The sequence below is a fragment of the Suncus etruscus genome, chromosome 6 (genome assembly GCF_024139225.1).
Source record: "Suncus etruscus isolate mSunEtr1 chromosome 6, mSunEtr1.pri.cur, whole genome shotgun sequence".
Taxonomy (NCBI): Eukaryota; Metazoa; Chordata; class Mammalia; order Eulipotyphla; family Soricidae; genus Suncus; species Suncus etruscus.
Genome location: NC_064853.1, coordinates 48,949,455 through 48,962,673, shown reverse-complemented (window position 1 = coordinate 48,962,673; position 13,219 = coordinate 48,949,455). Strand labels below are relative to the sequence as shown.

The following is a 13,219-nucleotide window of genomic DNA, read 5'->3' as shown; positions in this document are numbered from 1 at the left end:
AAGAAATATTGGGGGCCAGAGATAGTACAGCAGGTAGGGTGTTCGCCTTGCATGTAACCAGCCTAATTTAATCCCCAACATTTCCCAAGTACACAGAAGTAATTCCTGAGTGCAGAGTCAGGAGTAAGCCCTGAGCATCACTGTGTGCCTCCCCCCAAAAAAGAAGAGTAGAAATATTGTCTGGGTCATTAGCATCACATTTTAGTTCACTAGTTATGTGGATTATTTTCTGATGAGTCATTTCTTAGAAGGCCATATTGTAACTAGAAGCCTTTAGGTCCTTGAGTGATAAATGCCTGGTCATGTCCTTGACTCTCTCCTTACAGACAAGATATTCAGGGCTGTGTCTGATACTCTGCTCCTGGATGCTGCTGATAGAAAGTTTATGGACACTTCTAAGTTGTGAGTGCTGAGACTATAAGTATTAGAAATGAAAAGACCTCAAAGGATGTGCAGGAGATTATTAAATGGAGTCTGAAGTCATGGGCTTTCCTTGTTATAGGAATCACACACAGCAGACCCAGGGTTCAGTGCCCCTCTGAATGATGCTTGACCCTGTCAGGACTTAATCCTGCCTCTGCACTTAGAGGCCACTCCTGGCACGGGATCATACGGGATGCTAGGGATTGAACCAGGGTCGGCCATGTGCAAGGTAAGCACCCTATCCACTGTTCTATAGCTCCAACCCTCGAAAATTTTTATATTAGTTGATGAACAAGCAAAAAAACATCCTTGACTTTGCATTTTGACTAGGAATTCAAATCTCATTTAGGTATAACATAGTGGTGACGGAGCTTGCCTCACGCACAGCCAACCCACATTTGATCTCAAGCATCTGCCAGGGTTCATCCCTGAATATAGAGAGAGGAGAAAGTCCTGAGCACCCCCGTGTGTGCCCCCCCAAAAAAAAAACAATACTGTTCAGGGGATCAGGTAGTACTGGGGATCTAAAACTGACATCCTGCATATAAAATATTTACTTGGCCCATTGAGCTGTTTCTCAAGCACAAAAACCTATGAGAACAGAGCTTAGTATAGCCCCTAGAGCATTTACTTTGTACTCAGTTTGATTCCTGGCATCCCAGATGTCCCCTGAGCACCACCAGGTATGACCCCTGAGCACAGACTGGTGTGACCCAAAAATAAACCAAAAAAGCCAACCCTGTTATATAATAGTGTTTATGCAACTCGTAATAAACAATTGTCATAGTAGAATAATCCTAAATTGATTCTTTACTAGGAGTGTACCATCTATTCATCATTTGGGGGACGGGAAGGGGCTTTTCAAGCAGTTCTCAGGAGGTCTTTGTGCCCCATCAGCAGTTCTTGCTCGATGAGGTCAGTGCTGCTCTGATTACGTGATGCTAGGGATTCCGAAGGCCATTCCAGTAGAGCTTAGGTGGCATCAATGTCACACCCCAGAAGGCTTAGGAAACTTGGGAATCTCCAGGGATGCACCTAGTGATGCTCATGATGCCACAAATCCAAATGGGGTCAGTCACCTACATGGTATGTGCCTTAACCTCTGTACTAGCTTCTCTAGCTTCTCATCATTTATTTAATTAATTAATTTATTTATAATAAATAAACAAATTTCTGGCACTTCTGGCAGGCTCAGGGACCATGTGGAGTGCCTGGGATCGAACCTGGGTCCATCCAGGATCAGCAGCATGCAAGGCAAATGCCCTACTGCTGTGCTATCACTTCGGCCCCTCATAATTTATTTTCAATAAAAATGAGTTTCAAAAGTCTGACCATGGGGCCGGAGTGGTGGTGCAGGGCATAAGGCATCTTCTGCCTTGCCTGCACTAGCCTAGGACGGACTGCGGTTTGATCCCCAGGTGTCCTATATGGTCCCCCAAGCTAGGAGCAATTTCTGAGTTCATAACTAGAAGTAACCCCTGAGCATCACCAGGTGTGGCCCAAAAATGAAAAAAGAAAAAAGTCTGAGCATATACATTGCATGAATGCAGAAGGCTCAGCATTGATCCTTAGCACCATATGGTCCCACAAGCACTACCAGGAGTGATCCCAAGAAGAATCAGAAGCAGATGCTGAGTAAAATCTAATCACAAAATTAAAAGGGAGATAGCTCAAAGTAAAGAAAATATGGTTAGCATATGCCAGGACCTGAATTCAATTCCCAGCACTGTAAACCTCCACCTCCAGTACCATTTAGTATGACCTTGGTAGCCCCCAAGCACCAAGCAGCCTGAATTAACACCATTGGAGAGACGCCTGTTTAAAAAGAGAAAAAGGGGGGATGGAAAGATAGCACGGAGGTAGGGTGTTTACCTTGCACGCAGAAGGACGGTGGTTCAAATCCCGGCATCCCATATGGTCCCCTGAGCCTGCCAGGAGCGATTTCTGAATGTAGAGCTAGGAATAACCCCTGAGTGGTGCCAGGTTTGACCCAAAAACCAAAAGAGAGACAGAGACAGAGACAGAGAGAGGAGAGAGAGGAGAGAGAGAGAGAGAGAGAGGAGAGAGAGATGAGAGAGAGAGAGAGAGAGAGGGAGAGAGAGAGAGAGAGAGAGAGAGAGAGAGAGAGAGAGAGAGAGGGCCAGAGTGATAGTACAGTGGGTAAGGGGGTCTTTTTTTTTTTTTTTGGTTTTTGGTTTTTGGGCCACACCCAGCGGTGCTCAGGGGTTACTCCTGGCTGTCTGCTCAGAAATAGCTCCTGGCAGGCACGGGGAACCATATGGGACACTGGATTCAAACCAACCACCTTTGGTCCTGGATCGGCTGCTTGCAAGGCAAACGCCGCTGTGCTATCTCTCCGGGCCCGGGTAAGGGGGTCTTGTCTGCACACAGACAAACTCTGTTCAATCCTTGGCATCCTATACGGTTCCCCAAACCCACCATAAGTGATCCCTGAGTGCAAAGCCAGGAGTAAATCTTGAACACCACCAATAAAACAAAAAAAGAAAAAGAAGAAAAAATATGTCTGTATCCTGGAGGTAGTACTAGATCTAAGGCACTTGATTTGTATGCTGCTAACCCCACTTCTTTTTTTTTTTCCTTTTGGTTTTTGGGTCACACCTGGCAGCGCTCAGGGGTTACTCCTGGCTCTATCCTCAGAAATTGCTCCTGGCAGGCTCAGGGGACCATATGGGATGCCGGGACTCGAACCGCTGACCTTCTGCATGCAAGGCAAACACCCTACCTCCGTGCTATCTCTCTGTCTCCCCCCCCCCTTTTCTCTTTTTATTTTTTTATTTATTTTTTATTTTTTTTGGTTTTTGGGCCACACCCGTTTGACGCTCAGGGGTTACTCCTGGCTATGTGCTCAGAAATCGCCCCTGGCTTGGGGGGACCATATGGGACGCCGGGGGATCGAACCGCGGTCCGTTCCTTGGTAGCGCTTACAAGGCAGACACCTTATCTCCAGCGCCACCTTCCCGGCCCCCTTTTCTCTTTTTAAACAGGAGTCTCTCCAGTGGTGTTGATTCAGGCTTCTTGGTGCTTGGGGGCTACCAAGGTCATACTAAATGGTACTGGAGGTGGAGGTTTACAGTGTTGTCTCTCTGGCCCCAAACCCACTTTTTTTTTTCCAGAGACTTCTAAATTTTATTATTTTATTCCCCCCATTTTAAAATTGTTTTATTAATATCTTCATTTAAACACCTTGATTACAAATACGGTTGTAGTTACTAACCCCACTTCTAATCCCAGCACTGAATATGATTGTCCAAACACTGTCAGGATTGACAGCAGGTGTGGCCCAAATACATATATTATTATATATAATAAATATATTTATGTATTTAATATATGATTATATGTGTTTTTTGGTTTTTGGTTTTTGGGCCACACTCGATGGTGCTCAGGGGTTACTCCTGGCTGTCTGCTCAGAAATAGCTCCTGGCAGGCACCGGGGACCATATGGGACACCAGGATTCGAACCAACCACCTTTGGTTCTGGATCTGCTGCTTGCAAGGCAAACGCCGCTGTGCTACCTCTCCGGGCCCAAGTGTTTTATGTTTAATATATTATGTAATATATGTGTTTTATATGCACATAAAACACTTATATAATTATATGTATTATACATTAAAAGTACTAAAATTTTCCAGGCTAGTAGGTAGAACACTAATTAGAATGCATGCTTAGGGCCCGGAGAGATAGCACAGCGGTGTTTGCCTTGCAAGCAGCTGATCCAGGACCAAAGGTGGTTGGTTCGAAGCCCGGTGTCCCATATGGTCCCCCGTGCCTGCCAGGAGCTATTTCTGAGCAGACAGCCAGGAGTAACCCCTGAGCACTGCTGGGTGTGGCCCAAAAACCAAAAAAAAAAAAAAAAAAAAAAAAAAGAATGCATGCTTAGCACGAACCCAATCTGGTTTAACTCCCTGAGCAGCTCGAGATTCTGCTCTGGAGACCCCTGAATATTGCTGAGTGTGGCCTTCGAGGCCCCCACCATGACCTGGGTAATCCTGGCACTGCAAGGGCCTGAGCAGCACTGCATCCTCTGACCCTTGCATTGAATCCTCAGCCCAGCTGGTTGTGAAGTGCTGGTAGGATCCTTGTTCTTCCTGGCCACCACTTAGGAATCCCGATCCTATTTATTTATTTATTTATTTATTTATTTATTTATTTATTTATGGTTTGGGGGCCACTCCTGGTGGCACTAAGGGGTTACTCCTGGCTCTGCACTCAGAAATTGCTCCTGGCAGGCTCAGGGGACCATATGGGATGCCATAGATCCTGGGCCAGCCTTGGGGAAGACAAACGCTCTACCGCTGTGTTATCACTCCAGCCACCCCCAAATTTAAAAGGAAAAAAATAAAGAATTTAAAATCTCAGGAGGGAGGTTGGGATATTACTCAGAAGACAAGCACTTGCCTCACATTTATGTAGCCATGGCACTGCTAAAAAAGAAAAGAAATGAAGTTTCAGGCTCCACCACAGACTACTAAAACTGTGATTAGGACATAGCATCTTGTTTAAATAATCCCCTCTAGGGGCCAACAATAAAGTGTTTGCTTTGCAAGAGGCAGGAGAGAGTACAACCATACAGAGTACTTGCTTTACAGGAGGCCAACCGGGTTTGATCCCCAGCACCCCATATATTCCCCCCCATACCAGAAGTGATCCTAGGGCAGAGTCAGGAATAAGCCCTGACCATTGCCAGGTGTGGCCCCACAACCAAACAAAATAAAGAGAAAATATGGGACATCAAGTGGCTAACTCAAAAGACAAGAATGCATGCTTTGAATGTAGGAACCATGCCACCCACCTAATGGGCTCCCTAGCACCAGCAAAAGTAACTGCTACTGAACACCACTGATGGAATAAATGAATCTTCTTTACAAAGTATATTACCACTTTATAATAAAGCATTCCATCAAATACAGTTTGGAAAATTCTATGTTACTTTTGGTATTAATTAAAACCCCTTTTGTTTACAAGTAGCTGAAGCCAAGAGTACTTGGTTGGAGGAGGAAATAAAAAGTCATTTACCAAAGGACAGAAAAAACAGGGCTATTGTCTCAGACTCTCAGGAAGAATTGAGCAGTCAGGAATAGATGATAGGAACCAAGAAATCTCTAAGACTGTGGGAAGTTTTTCTGGAAATCACATCTAGGATTTTTTTCTTTCGATTTTTTGGGAGCTACACTCTGGTATTCAGGGCTTACTGCTGGCTCTATGCTTTAGAGATCATTTCTGGCCAAGCTCAGAGAATTATATATGGTATTAGGGTCAGCAGCATGCAAAGAAAGGGCCTTCACCACTATACTACCTTCCCAACCTCTTAAGGTGTGTGTGTGTGTGTGTGTGTGTGTGTGTGTGTGTGTGTGTGTGTGTGTGTGTGTGTGCGCGCGCGCGCGCGCGCGCATGCCACGCGCTCAGAGGCCACTCCTGGCTCTGGAATCACTCTTAGCAGGCGGATGGATGGGGAACCATATAGGATGGTAAGAATTGAACCTTGATTGTTCGTTCTATACAAGGCAGGTGCCCTGTGCTTCACCTATTGTGCTATCTCTTTGGCCTAAGAGTTTTGGTTGATTGATTGGTTGGTTGGTTGATTGATTTTTGGTTTTGTTGAGTTGTTTTTTTTTCTTTTTTTGGCTACACCCAGTGGTGCTCAGGGATTATTCCTGATTCTGTGCCTAGAAATTACTCCTGGGGCCACTCTGATAGCACAGCGGGTAGGGTGTTTGCCTTGCACTCAGCCAACCTGGGTTCAGTCCCTGGCATCCCAAATGGTCCCTCAAGCATGCCAGGAATGATCATAAAATTTTACACAATGAAGGCATTTCATAATTGCACAATATTTTTTAAAAATAAAAAAATTGCACAATCAAGGGAGGGAGCACTTTGCCATCATTTTGCTCATTACCACTCATATTTCTAGAAAATAGATCCATATCATTGATAATGAAATTAACTGAAGCAGAAACTTGTTCAATGCCCGTCTGTAGGTCACACAACCAGATTAGTGCTGAGCAGGGACTCGACTTCCAACTCTTGCTCCACTGTCTCAAGTTGCATTGGAAGAAGAGTCTGGAACGTTGGGGGAGGGGCAGGCCTAGACATCCAATCAGGTGGGAAAAGCAAAGGCATATTGGTTGTTACTTGAACCTATCAACATGTCCAATCATGCCTATGGGATAAACACACCTTTGAATGTGAGCCCAGTGTAAGATTTTCTTTCTCTTTTTGGCTGTGCTCAGGGCTTACTCCTGGCTCTGCATTCCAGGATTACTCCTGGCAGTGTCAGGGGACTATATACGGTGCCAGGTATTTTGTTTTTTGGTTTTTTTTTTTTTTTTTTTTGGTTTTTGGGCCACACCCAGTGATGCTCAGGGGTTACTCCTGGCTATGCGCTCAGAAGTCGCTCCTGGCTTGGGGGACCATATGGGACACCGGGGGATCGAACCGCGGTCCGTCCAAGGCTAGTGCTGGCAAGGCAGGCACCTTACCTCTAGCGCCACCACCCGGCCCCGTATTTTGTTTTTTGTTTTTTGTTTTTGTTTGTTTTTGGTTTTGGTTTTTGGTGGCATTCCTGGCTCTGAGCTCAGAAATCGCTTCTGGCAGGCTCGGGGGACATTGTGGGATGCCAGGATCAAACCCGGGTCCATCTCAGGTCAGTCACGTACAAAGCAAACGCCCTACCTCTGTGCTATCTCTCCGGTCCCTGGTGCCAGGATTTGAACCTGGGTCAGCCATATGCAAAGCAAATGCCCCTTACATTTATACCATCACTCTTTACCCTAGTTTGAGATTTTCACATCAGTAAGTTTAAAAAGCCCAGGTTGACATTGAAATACCTCCACAGAGCTTTAAAATGAAGTCAGTGCTGTCAAGGAGATAGTTCAGTGGATTGAACTCATGCTTAGCATGCAGTAGGCCCAGCTTGAAGCATCTCCTGGAGGAATCTCTGAGCACAGAGCCAGAAATAGTCCCTAACTACTGCCACATGCTGCCCAAACTCCGAAGATAATAAAAAAGAGCAAAATAAATGAAATAGTAAAATAAAGCCAATGCTTCAGGACCAAATTTAAATCTGTGAGATGCAGGGGCCTGGGTATGAATATTTTTAAGCTCCAGCGTTCTTTTTCTTTTTCTTTTTTTTTTGGGGGGGGGAGTCACACCCAGAGGCACTCAGAGGTTACTCCTGGCTCTACACCCCGAAATCGCCCCTGGCAGGCTCGGGGGACCATATGGGATGCTGGGATTCGAACCACTGCCCTTCCACATACAAGGCAAATGCCTTACCTCCGTGCTATCTCTCCGGCCCCTCCAGCGGTTTTTTCAATCTGTGGTTAGAATTGAGACCCACTGGGGCCGGAGCGATAGCACAGTAGTAGGGCATTTGCCTTGCATGCAGCCTACCCAGGACAGACCTGGGTTTGATCCCTAGTGTCCCTTAGGGCCCCTGAGCCAGGAGTGATTTCTGAGCGCATAGCCAGGAATAACCCCTGAGAGTCACCAGGTGTGGCCCAACCCCCCCCCCCCAAATAATTGAGACCCACTGGTGTAAAGAAACCTCTCAAATCTGCCAGATGTATTCAGCACCTTGTTCATACTATAAGGTACCTAAGGGAAAGACTGAGACATTCTGGCCATGCTCTACTCATCAAGCAGCACCCGAGTGCAGGGACAGCTAAGATTCTGTGTGTGTGTGTGTGTGTGTGTGTGTGTGTTTTCTTTTTTAGCTTGGCTTGAGGGCCACATCCAGCAGTGTACTCAGGGGCTAGTCCCAACTCTGTGTTCAGGAGTGACCTTGGCAGTTCTTAGAAAAACTATATGTAGTGTTGAGATTTGAACCAGTGCTTCAGGATGCAATACAAAAGCTTAAACTCATGTACTATCTCTCCTACCCTTGTCTGAAAAAGACATCTCTTATCTCATTCCCATGAAGACCCTAGGTCATCGCATCATTTGAGAGTGAATAATTATACATATTACTATATATTCTATATATTACTGTATATATCTCATTTCCATAGTCTTTTTTTTTTTTTTTTTTGGTTTTTGGGTCACACCTGGCAGTGCTCAGGGGTTATTCCTGGCTCTATACTCAGAAATCCCCTCTGGCAGGCACAGGGGACCATATGGGATGCCGGGATTCGAACCATCGACCTTCTGCAGGAAAGGAAAACACCTTACCTCCATGCTATCTCTCAGGCCCCTCATTTCCATAGTCTTAAGATGTAGTCACAACTTGTATTTAGGTGATGAAAGAGATAGTACATGGATTAAGGCACTTGTCTTATATCCTACTACCTCAGTTCAAACACCAGAACCACTCAGCACTGCTAGGGGTCACTCCTGAACACAAAGCCGGGAATAGACCTTGAGAACTTCCAGGTGCGCCATCAACCCTCCCCAGCACCCACTCAGCCAGCAAACAAACAACAAACCTGTATTTAGGAGCTAGAGAGATGTCTCAAAGGAATGAAGCACTGCATGGGTGGGCCTTGGGTTCCATCCCCAACTTCATGTAGTTTCCCACACATCATGAGAGCAAACCACAAACACAGCCCAAAGAGACCCTAAGTATGACCAGATGTGCCCCCAAACATTTATATTACGGAGGTTGTTTTTGGAGAGGGATTTTGGACCACACCCAGTGGTGATGCTCAGGAGCTATGCCTAACTTTTTGCTGGGGTGGGGGGGGGTAGAAGAGTGGTCGTAGGGATCAAACCCCTGCCTCCTACCTGCAAAGCATATGCTCAACCTATTGTACAATAGTGCTGGCCTCACAAACATATTTAGTACCTATGACATTCTAAGGAACAAGAATACAACTATAAAATAATCATTACACTAATCCTGTCCTTCAGAAACCCACAGCTTGTTTGGAAAGACGAATGGAAACAACAACTGTACAAATTGTCCTAATAAGGGGTGAGTCCAGAATGCTGGGGGAGGACATTGGACAGGGTGTCCACCCAGACCTGGGGCTCAAAGGGACCTCCTGGTAGAAGAGACTTAGCAATAGCAACAACTAATAGGAGATAGCTCCACAGCTGGAGCATGGGCTTTGCATGCAGAAGATCAGGGTTCTATCCAGGCACCACCAAGAGTAATTTCTTTTTTTTTTTTTTTTTTTTTACTTTGTAATCAGTATATTAAGGAGACGTAAATACATTTCAATTGCTTAAATTCTGATCTCCAGATTTAAGCTTGTGAACATGACTTAAACATACAATTAAAGCTACTCAATCATAATTTGCTATATATACTACCAACATTACAGTAGTTATTTTGGAGCACATTTAAATGGTTTAAAGTAAGCCTGTAACAAATCTGAAAAATACCTTCCTATCTCATACATGCAATTACTTCTCCATATAAAGATCTTGTCACTCCAAGTTAATCCTGCACAAGTCACAAATGAGTCTTATCATGTAATAGAGGGGAAATGGAATGAGGTCTGCATTATATTGAAGAAAATAAAATGGCACAGCACAAGGGAATGCAATTCTACAAGTGCAGCCCTTAAGAAGCAGCACAGATGATAACCTCCTTCTTTAGAAAGGTATCTCTTCTGTCACTGATACCACAGGCTTAATTATGTATCATGCCATCAATTAACAGCTGAGGCAACAGGATAAATGCAGAGGCATCACAAGAATCCCATTTAACACAACTATACAATCCAACACTTTTCTACAAATTCTTTGTCTGATTGCCAGTTAAATACAGATTTTTTTTTTAAGTTTCATAGCTTAAACAAAAGGGTCATTATAGTGAGTCAATACATATACCCAGCTTTTCAATCTAAGCTACTCAATTTACACGGCTGAAATCATTACAATGTATGGCTGAACAAACTGCTTGGGCCATTTTTTTCTTTAGTTTTTACAGGTCTTAAACTTCATCTTGCACAGTTAAGTCATCATACATACAGGGCAAAGTCAGAGCTTTCATATTTGAGTTTATTCTTCATTTAACTTTTAAAACACTACTATAGTTGAATTTGAAAACAAAACAATTGCAAGTAGTGAGTATATCAGATAGTCCTTCACTCATTCACTACTGCACATAAAATGCCAGCAGTGTAACTCACTGGCCCCATTAAGAGGTCTGACACTGAACACCACCTCTGGGATGATGCTCATCATCTTCGTATGCTTCTCCATTGTAATGGCGCCGTCTTTCCTGATTTGGATCAAAGTCCACCAGTTCTACCTGGTCCATTTCATCAGTTTCTTCTACTTCCTTCCTTTCAGGAAGGAGTTTTTCCAGCAGAGAGAGTTTATCGGGAGAGAGAAAGCCATTCTCAGGAAAGTTTACCTTAAACTCAATGATTAGGCGACCCTTTTCATATGGTCTACGGTAAATTGGCATGCCTTCATTTAGCACACACTTGATATCTCCATGCTTCACAATCTGACCTGGATGAGAGGTGATTACTATAGTTCGGTTGTCAAGAGTAGATATTGGCTTCTGGAAGCCACACAATGCTTCAACCAACTGTATGTCCATGCACATGAAAAGGTCTTCTCCTCGCCTAGTAAAAACAGCATGATCCTTCTGATCTAAAACGATAATAATGTCTCCTGGCTCCAGTCCTGGTTCTTGGTCTCCTTCACCGTGGAATGTTATCTTCTGGCCATTTTTCATGCCTTTGTCAATATGAACTTCCAGAATCTTCTTCTCTCGGACTATCTTTCTTCCATTGCAGCTTTTACATCTGTCTTTAGGACTGATCCGTTCCCCGTGACCCTGGCATTCCATGCACACAGACTGAATTTGCTGAACCATCCCAGGTCCTATCTGATGAATTCTTATTTGCATTCCAGTACCTCGGCAATTGGGACAGCATTCTACTGCTCCTTTCTTACCACCTCGGCCTTCACATTTGTCACAGATCACATTCTTCTACAGAGCTAGCTTTCTTGTTGCACCATTACATAAATCTTCTAAGGTTACAGAGAGCTGATGCACAACATTTTTACCTCTTCTTTCTCTCTGCATCCTTCCTCCTCCTCCAAAAAACATATCAAAGATGTCCATGGGGGAGCCGAACCCGCCACCTGCTCCACCTTCTTTAATTGCCTGTTCGCCGCCTTTGTCATATAAATCCCTTTTCTTAGCATCAGAGAGCACTTCATAAGCTTGAGAAATCTGTTTAAACTTCTCTCCTTCATTTGGATTCTTATCCGGATGGTACTTCAAGGCTAGTTTCCGGTAAGCCTTTTTCAATTCTTCCTGGGTAGCATTGGGTTTGACCCCCAAAACATCTTAATAAGTGGTTTCTTTCACCATTTTCTACAGCCCGGGAGCCGGCGAGGCCGGTGCTGACGACCCACGGGCTCAGGAGCGGTGCGGCGTGGGCTGTGCGCAGCTCGAGCGAGCCGCTGCAGCTTCCCCTGAGCCTCTGAGGCGGGCGGGCGAGGCGGCGTTCTGGAAACTTCCCCGAGTAATTTCTTTAAACTCAGAGCCAAGCGTAGTCCCTGAGCACAATCAGGTCAGAACTTTATAGTGACAACTAATTTCAGACATTAATATGTTTAGATTCCTCCTTCCTTCCTTCCTTCCTTCCTTCCTTCCTTCCTTCCTTCCTTCCTTCCTTCCTTCCTTCCTTCCTTTCTTTCTTTCTTTCTTTCTTTCTTTCTTTCTTTCTTTCTTTCTTTCTTTCTTTCCTTCCTTCCTCTCTTTTATTTTTGGTTTTGAGCCACACCATTGCTGTTCAGGGGTTACTCCTTGCCCTACACTCAGAAATTACTCTTGACAGGCTCAGGAGACCATATGGAATAGCAAGGATTGAACCTGGGTTGACTGTCTGCAAGGCAAATACCCTCCTAGCTATGCTATCCCTCCAGCCCCCATATGTTCAGATTCTAACATCTAATTATTTTTTTATTTATACAATGTTAACTTCATACTGTAGAGTCATTCTGTTCTTCCTTATTTTGCAGGGGGTGATTATATAGCTCTATACACCTCTACCCAAAGCACAGTATCAGGCCTATTTTAAGCATGGTTATGAATGTGTTGAAACCCCTAACCCCCCAAAAATGATGATATATGGAGATGGTGGTCTCATTTAGGTCATATGCATGTTTGTAAGAGAAAATAAGAATTGGAGGCCTCGGAGCCGGAGAGATAGCACAGCGGTAAGGCGTTCGCCTTAGACACAAAAGGATGGTGACTTGAATCTCGGCATCCCATATGGTCCCCCGAGCCTGCCAGGAGTGATTTCTGAGCGTAGAGCCAGGAGGAACCCCTGAGCACTGCCAGGTGTGACCCCCCCCCCCAAAAATAATTGAAGGTTCGCAAGCTAGATGGCGTGCTTTGCATGATGGAGGCCCAGGTTCTATTTCTGACACCATATGGTCTTCAGAGCATTTTCAGGGGCAAACACTCAGCACAGAGACAGGAGTAGCTCCTTTGCACTGCTGGGCGTGGCTCCCCAAACAAATGAAAAAGAACAAATATCAAAGGGGCCCAGTAGGGAAGGTTTAGTAGTGTCTACCTTATATGTATAAGGCCTGGGAGGTTAAGAGTTCAATCCCTCCTTCCCTTCCTTCCCCCTCCTTCTCTTCTCCCTCCCTTTTCTCCCTTCCTTCTTCTCTCTCTCCCTCCCCTTTCCTCCTTCCATCCTCCTTTCCTTCATTCCCTCCTTCCACCATTCCTTCCCTCCCCTCCCTTTCTCTTTCTTTTCTCCCTCCATCCTTTCTTTCCTTCCCTCCCTCCTTTCTTCCTTCTTCCCTCCCTCCCTCCCTCTCCCCTTCCTTCCTTCCTTCTCCCTCCTTTCCACC

At 44.9% G+C, this 13,219-nt stretch overlaps 1 pseudogene; it reads right to left on the bottom strand.

Moving 5' to 3' along the window:
- Positions 1-10,372: 10,372 nt before the first annotated feature.
- LOC126011161 (dnaJ homolog subfamily A member 1-like) lies at positions 10,373-11,761 on the bottom strand (annotated as a pseudogene).
- Between the last annotated feature and the right edge of the window lie 1,458 nt (positions 11,762-13,219).